The sequence below is a fragment of the Peromyscus eremicus genome, chromosome 9, assembly GCF_949786415.1.
Source record: "Peromyscus eremicus chromosome 9, PerEre_H2_v1, whole genome shotgun sequence".
Lineage (NCBI taxonomy): Eukaryota > Metazoa > Chordata > Mammalia > Rodentia > Cricetidae > Peromyscus > Peromyscus eremicus.
This window is the reverse complement of record NC_081425.1, coordinates 89,230,334-89,239,680: the sequence shown is the minus strand read 5'-3', so window position 1 is coordinate 89,239,680 and position 9,347 is coordinate 89,230,334. Positions and strand designations below refer to the sequence as shown.

The 9,347-nt window shown below is 43.9% G+C and overlaps 1 protein-coding gene and 1 long non-coding RNA gene across 2 annotated transcripts in view; one reads left to right on the top strand and one right to left on the bottom strand.

Annotated features, from left to right (window-relative positions):
* LOC131919648 (disks large homolog 5-like) overlaps window positions 1-9,347 on the top strand; it is a 110,244-nt gene that overhangs the window by 88,234 nt on the left and 12,663 nt on the right. The window lies entirely within an intron of this gene.
* LOC131919674 (uncharacterized) lies at window positions 7,508-9,118 on the bottom strand. Its single transcript, XR_009381356.1, has 2 exons — window positions 8,232-9,118; window positions 7,508-7,867 (listed from the first exon to the last, which is right to left on the bottom strand). It is a non-coding gene; the product is annotated as an uncharacterized LOC131919674 (long non-coding RNA).

Genomic DNA, 9,347 nt, shown 5'->3' with positions numbered 1-9,347 from the left:
GTATAATCACAGTCCTAGCATAGAGCCTTAGACTCTTGAACTGTACCTGGGTAGTGGTTGCCCACACCATTAATCCCAGAACTCTTGAAGCATAGGCAGAAAGATCTCTAAGTTCCAGGCAAGCCTGGTTTTCAGAGGTAGTTCCAGGAGCCAGGACTACATAGATAAACCCTGTCTCTATAAACCAAAAATAACAAAAAGAAATAAAGAAAGAAAATAGAAAGACAGAGAGACAGGAAGAGAGAAAAATGTGAAAGAGATAAAGAAAAAAGGAAGGAAGGAAGGAAGGAAGAAAAAAGAAAGGAAGGAAGGAAGAAAGAAAGAAAGAAAGAAAGAAAGAAAGAAAGAAAGAAAGAGAAAGAAAGAAAGAAAGAAAGAAAGAAAGAAAGAAAGAAAGAAAGAAAGAAAGAAAGAAAGAAAGAAAAAGACAGACTTTAACTGCAGCCAGGAGTGGAGGACATCCCCAGTCCTTCTGTAAGTCAGTGGCAGCCTGCCTTTCAGTGTTCTGATAAGGACACAGTGCCCCTGGCCCTGCACTTCCAGCCCCATTGGCATCTTTTCTTCTGGGCACTAAGCTAAGGAAGGCAGGTGGCAAAGTCACCATCTCCTGACCATGTGCAGGGATCCTGCTGCCTAAGCACTCTCTCAAAGGCTGTCTATCTCCTGCTCTTTACTCCTGTTGCAGAGAACTGGCTTGAGCTGAATTGACTTCTGGTGACCTGCTGGCCTGAGGCAGGCACTGTCATTCCAGAGACAGTGCTCCTTGGCCATCCGCCTAGGGTATATACATGGGAAGGAAAATGATGAGCCAGGTTCAGCCAGGTGGTATGTGATAGAGCTCAGATCCCATGTCTGCAGTCCTGGTTCAGTCATGTTCCCTCCACTCTGTGAATCCAGCTCTCTGACATCTGTTCAGAATGGTGGCAGGCATTTCCAAGTGCATCATCATCATAAATCCAATGAATATAGGAACTGGGCTCTTCAAGATGTTGCATAAGGTTAACATACAACCAAAACCACACAGTAGGGCCCTTGATATTTCACACAGATGAATTCTACATTATTTTTGTCACATATTTTGCGGCAAGAAGTCACCATTCCTGAACATGGCTCCTTGTCCTGTCAACTGCTGAATGGAAGAACTTCGTATCCCTTGGACAGATGCATGCTTGACCTTAAATGGTGCACAGGGTCAGACAAAGACCATGGCCTCTACAGGAGCTCCTTGGAATGTTAACTAGGAGTCTGCTTGTAACCATACTTGCAGGGGCTCAGGACGGTGGTTCAGCCTGGTCAGTGTCCATTTCACATCACTCTGTCTCTGCAGAGGATGCTAACATGAACCTGCTCCTCTGTCTAGGTCCACAGAGGCCATGTCACAGTCCTGGTTTCCCACTCCTCAGGGTTGATTTGCCACTGATGAACTCATGTAAACACATTACTGTTATTTCTTTGTTCTGTCTGAGAGATATACAGTGTTTGTTGTTATTTTACTTTGAAACCAGAAGCTGTAGAACCAAGAAAACCAGCTTCAAAGCATTCCTGGAAAAGCACCTAGGATGTGAGGTCCAGGGTGGGATGGCTTGTCCCTGGCTAGGCACAGTCTATTTGAATTTAACTGCCTTAAAAGCAAATGAAACAGAAAATTGTAGTTTCCTAGTAATGTGAGTCCCTTTTGAAGGGCTCTGTAGCCTGTGGTTCCCAGTTGAAGACTGTGCACCATCATTAGCAGTCTTGAGGAAGAAGAGGAGTGGTTCCTCTAAAGTCTCTTATGGTCAGAGGTCTTGGACAGAACCTCTTACTTACAGCAACACATTGCTTGTCTACACCCAGTCCTATAACAAATGTGGGCATTGGACAGTATACCAAGGTACTCATCAGGAATATAAGTGTCTGAACTCAATGCTAATTTGAACTCTGAATAAAAGGAGCTGGGGTATCATCTGTGGTTCAATAGTAGTTAATTGCTCATGTTGATGAATTGAGGAATACTGAGGAAGGAATGAGACATTCTTGGGCAGTGTTTGGATAGTATAGCTAAGTTCCCAACTTGGGATGTACTATGGCCATTCCAATGAAGCTAAGAGAACTCTGGTTTTGGAAGGAGGAGTTGCTGAATGGATTCTGCTATGTTCCAAGAGAGGCTCCTGGAAAGTGAACCTGGGCTTCTGGTCAGTTCAGGGAGAATGAATTAGCAAGGTGGCAAAAGCTGTTCCCCATGACATCAGCAGTCCCTTCTCTGGAAATTCTATTGTATCCTGGAGAGTTCTTGGCCTCCCCTGTGATCTCACAGTGTTGTAGCACTCCAGCTGTCTTAGAGCATTCCTTCAATGCCTATAGGGTACATCATTAGACATGTTGTCAAGACTGAGGTGTCTGCTTTGGAGACAGAATGGAGAATGTCCAGAGACCAGAGAGAGGGAGAAGGAAGCTGGCCTTCAGTCTCAGAGTAAAACAGGAACAAAAAAAATGGTTCTGGAGAAGGCACAATGAGTGCTGGGCAGGAGATGGAGAGCTTCCTGGAGGAGGTGGGCTTGAGCTGGGCTTTCCAGTAATGGGGTAGAGGAGCTGGAGCACAACACCTGAGTGCTTGTGCATTGTGCCATTTGTCTCCTGGCTGCTGAAACCACAGGCAGGCTTCGGGGCTTGGACTGTGTTACATCCTGTGCCTCTGTGAATATTCCTGAAGAGGTGGTCTTTGTTCCCCTGAAGCATGTGTAGGGACACAGAGGAAACCCCTGACTGCTTACACAGCCACATCTGTACAGAGTGACTGGAGGGCTAAGATCCACAGAGCGGGGATCTCAGCCTGGCCCAAAATGTTTGGGTTGTCACTTGGTTCCAGACATGATCTTTCTGTTTGGGCCTCAGGGTGGTCTGTCCATCCTCTATGCCTTGTCACTATGCAAATTCACTTGTGTTAATCTACCCACAGAGACTGCAATGGAGCCATCATTCCACCCAACCCTCCTCACCAAGAAACAGGTGAAGAAGGAAATGGAGAGGCTGATCATAGTGGTCTATGCTAGAAGCATTTGGCTCTGATTCTTGTGTTGGGGGCCAGGTTTGTGGGCAGAAATGCGGGGAAGAAGAGAGGAAGTGTCACTACCTATTGTCCTGGATCCAGCTCTATGAAGCACCTTCTCTGGCAATATTGAAAAGGGGCCTTTATGAAAAGTTCAAGGATAAGAGGCTTCTGTATCCTTGATTAGGGGGATTCTGCAGCAAAGTGGCCACCTGATCCTGGCTCCAGGTCAGATGAGGGACAATATAGAGACCTCGGACAATTAGGCAGGGATTCTAGGCAGGTCTTCTGGGCTCCAGGACCCTCACCTTGATGCTAAATTCAGGGGAATTGGAGCTTGAATTCACTTCCTTCCACATTTTAGTGTGCCTTATTTTCGGTGCTGAGAATGGAAACAGGCCCTTCCATGTGCTCTATCACAGAGCCATACCTCCAATCTGATTTGACAGTTCTTTTATGTTCCTTTTTGAAAATTTCTTTTCTCTTTCTTACTTTTACCAATTTTTATTCTGTATATGAGCACATGAGGTCAGAAGACAACTTTGTTCAGTCTCATTTTTTTCACTCTACGTTTAAGAAAATTCTGAGGATTGAACTTAGGTGTCCAGGTTTGTGCAACAAGTCTTGAACAAACAAGTCCTGCTGAGCCATTTCATAAGCGCCTGACTGTCATTTGAATATTATTTTAATTTTTGTTTTTTTTCCTTTTTAAATATTTATTTCATTTTTTATGTATATGAGTGTTTTCCTGCAGGTATGTTTGAGCACTGCATGTGTTCCTGGTGCCTGAGGAGGCTGGAAGAGTGTGTTTGAACCTCAGTATGGTGGCTGGGACTTAAACCCTCATCCTCCACAATAGAAGCCAGTGCTCTTAACTGTTGATCCAACTCCCAAACTCACTTTTTCTTTGTTTGTTTGTTTGTTTGTTTTTGGAGATAGTGTCTTACTATGTAGCTGTGACTGTCCTAGAACTTGGTCTATAGACCAAGTAAGTCTCAAACTCACAGACATCTACCTGCCTCTGCCTTCTGAGTGCTGGGCTCAAAGGCATGGGCCACCATGTCCTTCTTCTGACTTGCATGTTTAAAGTTCTTACTGTGCAGTGGGTCCTGTGCTAGCATTGAGGATGAGCACTAGACAACAGGTCAAACCGCACACTGCTTCCATCTCCCTGGAAGACAGACAGAGAGCAAAATGAAACACACCCAGGTTAGAAGGAGGCTCCAGTGTCAGAAGGGCTGAAGATGGTCAGATCAGCTGCAGCCCACAATGACACCAGTGCTGGTATACTTCAGCATTGTCATAGTCATGGTCATGGGGCTCAAGACAATTCTAGAATAGGAGAAGGTAGAGGGATGAGGTAAGAATTGACCAAGACTTTATACAGAGCAGTGATGACCAGAATGTGTTTTCCTACTGCATGCATACGGACTTCCAGCTCTGGATGACTCCCAAGGCTAGATGACTAGAAATTGAGACTTGGACATTCTGGTCTAGGTCCATTTCTGCTGGGCCACTGGATTGAGTGTCAAACTTGAAAATCCATATGGCTACCAGGTAGTATTTTAAAATGTCTGAATGTGTTGTGAGACAGTGCAGGATAGCTGGGGAATTTTGTTGTTGTTTAAACTGTGGTGTGGGTGTGTGTGTGTGTGTGTGTGTGTGTGTGTGATATGTGTTATGTGTGTGATATGTGTTTGTGTGTGATATGTGTTCATATGTGTTTTTGTGAGTGTGAGCATGGGTGTTGTGGTCAGTGGATGGTCTTAGGTGTTGCTTCTTACCTTCTACCAAGAGACTGGGCCTCTTTGGATTGTATTTTTCGTCTGTATAGGGACAGGTGTGTGCATGCCATTGCTTGCATGTGGAGATCAGAGGAGAACTTTAGGAGTCTATCCTCTCCTTCCAACTTTACACGAATTTCAAGGAACAAAGTTAGGTCATGAGGCTTCATGGCAAGTTCTTTTACCAGCTGAGACATCTAAGTTGGTTCTCTTTATTGTGTTTGCCACTGTGTGTGCCTGGAAAACTGGGCTGTGTTTCTATTGGTTCTCTTGTCTCTGTCTCCCAGTTCATCATAGGAACACTAGGATTAGAGATGCAACAGCTTCCACACTCAGCTTTACATGGGTTCTGGGTTTCAAATGTAGGATTCACGCTTGTGTGGAGAGCACTTTATCCAGTGAGCCCTTTTCCCAGCCTGGCTTGTTTTCTCCTCAGCTCTTTCTCCTCCCACTCCCTCCTCTTCCTCCTCCTCCTCCTCCTCCTCCTCCTTCTCCTCCTCTTGTACAGTTTTTCAAGACACAGTTTCTCTGTAAAGCCTTGTCTGTGCTGGAAATTGCGCTATAGATCAGGCTGTCCTCCAATTTACAGAGATCTTCCTGCCTCTGCATTCTGAGTACTGGGATCAAAAGTGTGCACCACCACTGCCCAGAATTATTTTTTTTGTTTAAAAATTTATTTATTTTTATGTGTATTGGCATTTTGCCTGCATATATATCTGTGTGAAGGTGTCAGATATTCGGGAACTGGAGTTAAAGACAGAATTGAGCTCCAATGTGGGAGATGGGAATTGAATCTGGGCCCTCTGGAAAGCAGCCAGTTACTTAACTGCTGAGCCATATCGTCAGCCCTGGCTTATTTCTAATATAAACCCCAGCTGATGATATACAGATCCAACTTCACTCTATTAGAGTCCAGTTATGCCTAATGTGTGAGCCGAATGAGTCAGCCAGGTCTGTTTGGCATGGGACAGCCAGAATAGCATGGGAACATGGTGAGTTTAAAAAAAAATATGACTGAGCAATGTCTAATAAAAACTGATGGAATATATTAAGTTTTGAATGTTGAGCTGTACAGTCGGGGAAAGATACTATGCATTTTGTGGAATGTGGGGAATTTGTATATAAAATATATGCTTCTTGGTTTTTTTGAAGATCAATGTTTAAAATCACTATGAGCAAACTCTATAGGAATTTTAGATGTAATTTTAGACCAAACCCATTGAATATCTTCAAAAACTCTTAAAAGTTGATGTACTAGGTAGTGATTATCTATAAATCCTGAGTGACATTCTAATGCAATCTGCCAGTGGTCATCAACTTAAATCAAATAAGCTGCATATTATCTTCTGGCAGTAATTTCTGTAGGCTCCACACTAGGAAGTTGTTTATTTTTTATTTTATTAAATTTTCTATTCCTTTTACACACCAACCACAGATTCCTCCTCTCCTCCCTCCTCCCACCCCACAGCCTTCCCCCCGACCACTCACCTCCCCTTCCCACCTCCTCCAATTCATAATCTCCTGTGGGGAGTCAGCAGAGCCTGGTACATTCAGCTGAGGCAGGTCTAAGCCTCTCCTCCCTGCACCAAGGCTGCAAAAAGTGTCCCACCATAGGCACTGGGCTCCAAAAAGCCCACTCGTGCACCAGGGATGGATCCTGATTGCACTGCCTGGGGTCCCACCAGACAGTTCAAGCTAAACGACTGTCTCACATATCCAGAGGGCCTAGTCCTGCAGCATGGGGGCCTCACAGCTATTGGTCCACAGTTCATGTGTTTCTACTAGTTTGGCTGTCCGTCTCTATACATTTTCCCACCATGATCTCAATGTCCCTTGCTCATAGGATCTCTCTTCTCACATCGATTGGACTCCTGGAGCTCGGGCTGGCCCCCAGCTGTGGATCTTTGCATTGCTACCATCAGTCACTGGGTGAAGGCTCATGGGGCTCCTCAGCTGTTGGTCCACAGTTCATGCGTTTCCACTAGTTTGGCTGATTATCTCTGTACTTTTTCCCATCATGACCTTGATGTCCCTTGCTCATAAAAACTGACCTTCCCATTATCATTAAGTCTATCACTTCTTGGTAATAAGGAGATGCAGGTACTTGTGGAGAATCATACCTCACATACATTTCTATAATAATTACCTTCTGGACATAGACTTTAGTAGGAGATGAACACTCACTTTCCCACATGGAAGTACTGAGGCATTTCCAAACATTCAGAGAATTCAAGGGTGCTGAAGGATTTCCCTTGTGTCCCAGGAGAGATTCCTGGAATGGGAAACCTGACTTCTGGAGAGTTATGAGGAGAGCTGGTTAGCAAGGAGGCAATGTCAGTTCCCCATGACATGGAGTGCAGAAGGGAGAGGTTCCTTTCCTTCTAGAAGCCCTTCATTGTCACATTCTCTCAATCTGGCTGTTAAACAACCAGGTCACACAGACTGGAGAGGACACATTTTGTCCTTTTCTGTATACTTCTTCCCATTATGCTGCAAATGAATGTGTTAGGTAACGAAGTGCAGATTTTTTTAAAGTCAGATGGTCATATCTGCTTTTGAGATTTATGAAACCATGAGTCTTTGACTTGAGTAGAAATGAAGCAGAGGTTAAAAAATGTTAGTAGTCTCTAATGATAAAATTGAAAGGAATACACTGATATTTGTGGACTAAAATCAAGACCATGGCATTGACAAGTGATAAAATGAATGAAAGTGTAACATTCCCTTTTTATGAAAAATAACACATCTCCATTTTTCCTTAAAGGCTCAAGAAGAGAGTAAGTACTGACTCCAGGGACCAGAGGTCACACTAGAGAACACTGATCACAGAAACGCTTGAACTGTTGCTTCTGCCTCTGCTTCCACTTCCACATCTGTTGCTGTTGCTCCTGCTTCTGCTGTTTCTGCTTCTCATGCTTCTGCTTCCTCGCCAGAGGCTCCAGCCTCTGCTGCACCTGCTTCTGCTGCATGCATTTACAGCTGTTGTTACTGCTGCTGTAGCACAAAGAAAATGAATCCACTCTACAAAGACACAGTGGGCATACTCACAGCTAGGATTCTGTTATTAAGGAGAAAGGAGAAAAGGATAAGTAAGACCGTGACATATGTTGAAAATAGATAATCATTTTTGACTTACAAGACAAATTCTCTTTTGGGCTGACATTCATGATGAACATATTTTGCTATGATGGGTTTATACTCAAGGCCATAGTCAGGCATTTCTAAGTATCACAATCATTTACCTAGTTGGATCCCATTTCTACTTACATGGAAAGCAGTGTTATATAAACACAATCATCACAGCTGGCAAATGTGAGGGAAGCCCATTGCCTTGTCATGTGGTTAGATGAATTCATCCACACAGAAGTCAGACTGCTGTTCCTCCCCAAGAACCCACTTGCCTCCAGTTCCACTCATAGTACCTGCCAGTGTCTCCTGACACAGATAGATCTGGCTCCTGTTTCATGTCTGACTTGAACTTGGATTTTTCTGTCCCTGTCCCTGCAGGCAAGTGACACAATATTCCAGCATCTTCCTGTTTTTGAGTATTTTTTGTCTGGCTTTTCTTTTTTTAAGTCTTTTTCTAAAGAATATTTTAAAATTCATTTTATATACCAACCACAGATCCCTGTCTCATCCCTCCTTCTGCTTCTCCCCCAGGTTCTCCAGGACTCACCTTCCCCACTCCCTCCTCCAAAAGTGTCAGGGCTCCTCCCATGGGGAGTCAGCAGAGCCTGGCACATTCAGTTGAGGCAGTACTAAGCCCCTCCCCCATGCAGCAAGGCTGAACAAGGCTTTTCTTATATTTCCTTCCATTTTCCTTATATGCCATGCTCTCAGCTTCTCCCACTTGGTCCTACTCACTTAAGTTCCTTCCATCTTCCCCTACAGTCCAGGAAAATTGCTTTTTGTCCTCTAACTACTATACGTCTATCTGTGTGCCTGTCTCATTTATTGTAATTTATGTATCCTTCAATTCCAGTAGGTGTTTGTCTACTTACCACTGTAACCTCATTGGTTAGGTAATGGGCTAGCATGGAGTAAGTGACTACTCACAGTCTATTTACTGAATGAGTAAATGAAGTTTATCCCAAGTGTTGTTTTAAACATTAGACTAATTGTCACTTTTAAAAGTTTGATATAGATCAATTCTCAGAATTTTTTTACAAATGATAATCATTAAAAACTAGCAATCTTTTTAAAAATATTCAATATACATAAACTAATAATGAAAATAATGAAAGCAAAACAAAGCAATTAATTATGTTAATTTTGTAGAAACAATTCAATATCAGCATACATAGTATCATTTTACTGTAGTAGGTAGCCATTCCAGCTTTGTTCTGGAAGTTCCAACCCCCATTGAGACTTCGGCAACTGTCACGCCTACAAGGCGGGGCCAAGGGAGGCGCCTGGGGACCCGAGATCTGGATCGGCGAACACTCTCTTGGTTCCAGGACCCTGGATGGTGGAGGTGGACAAAGCAGAGCTCCAGAGAACACCGCTGGACTGTGATACACCTTCCCCAGACCCCGCGA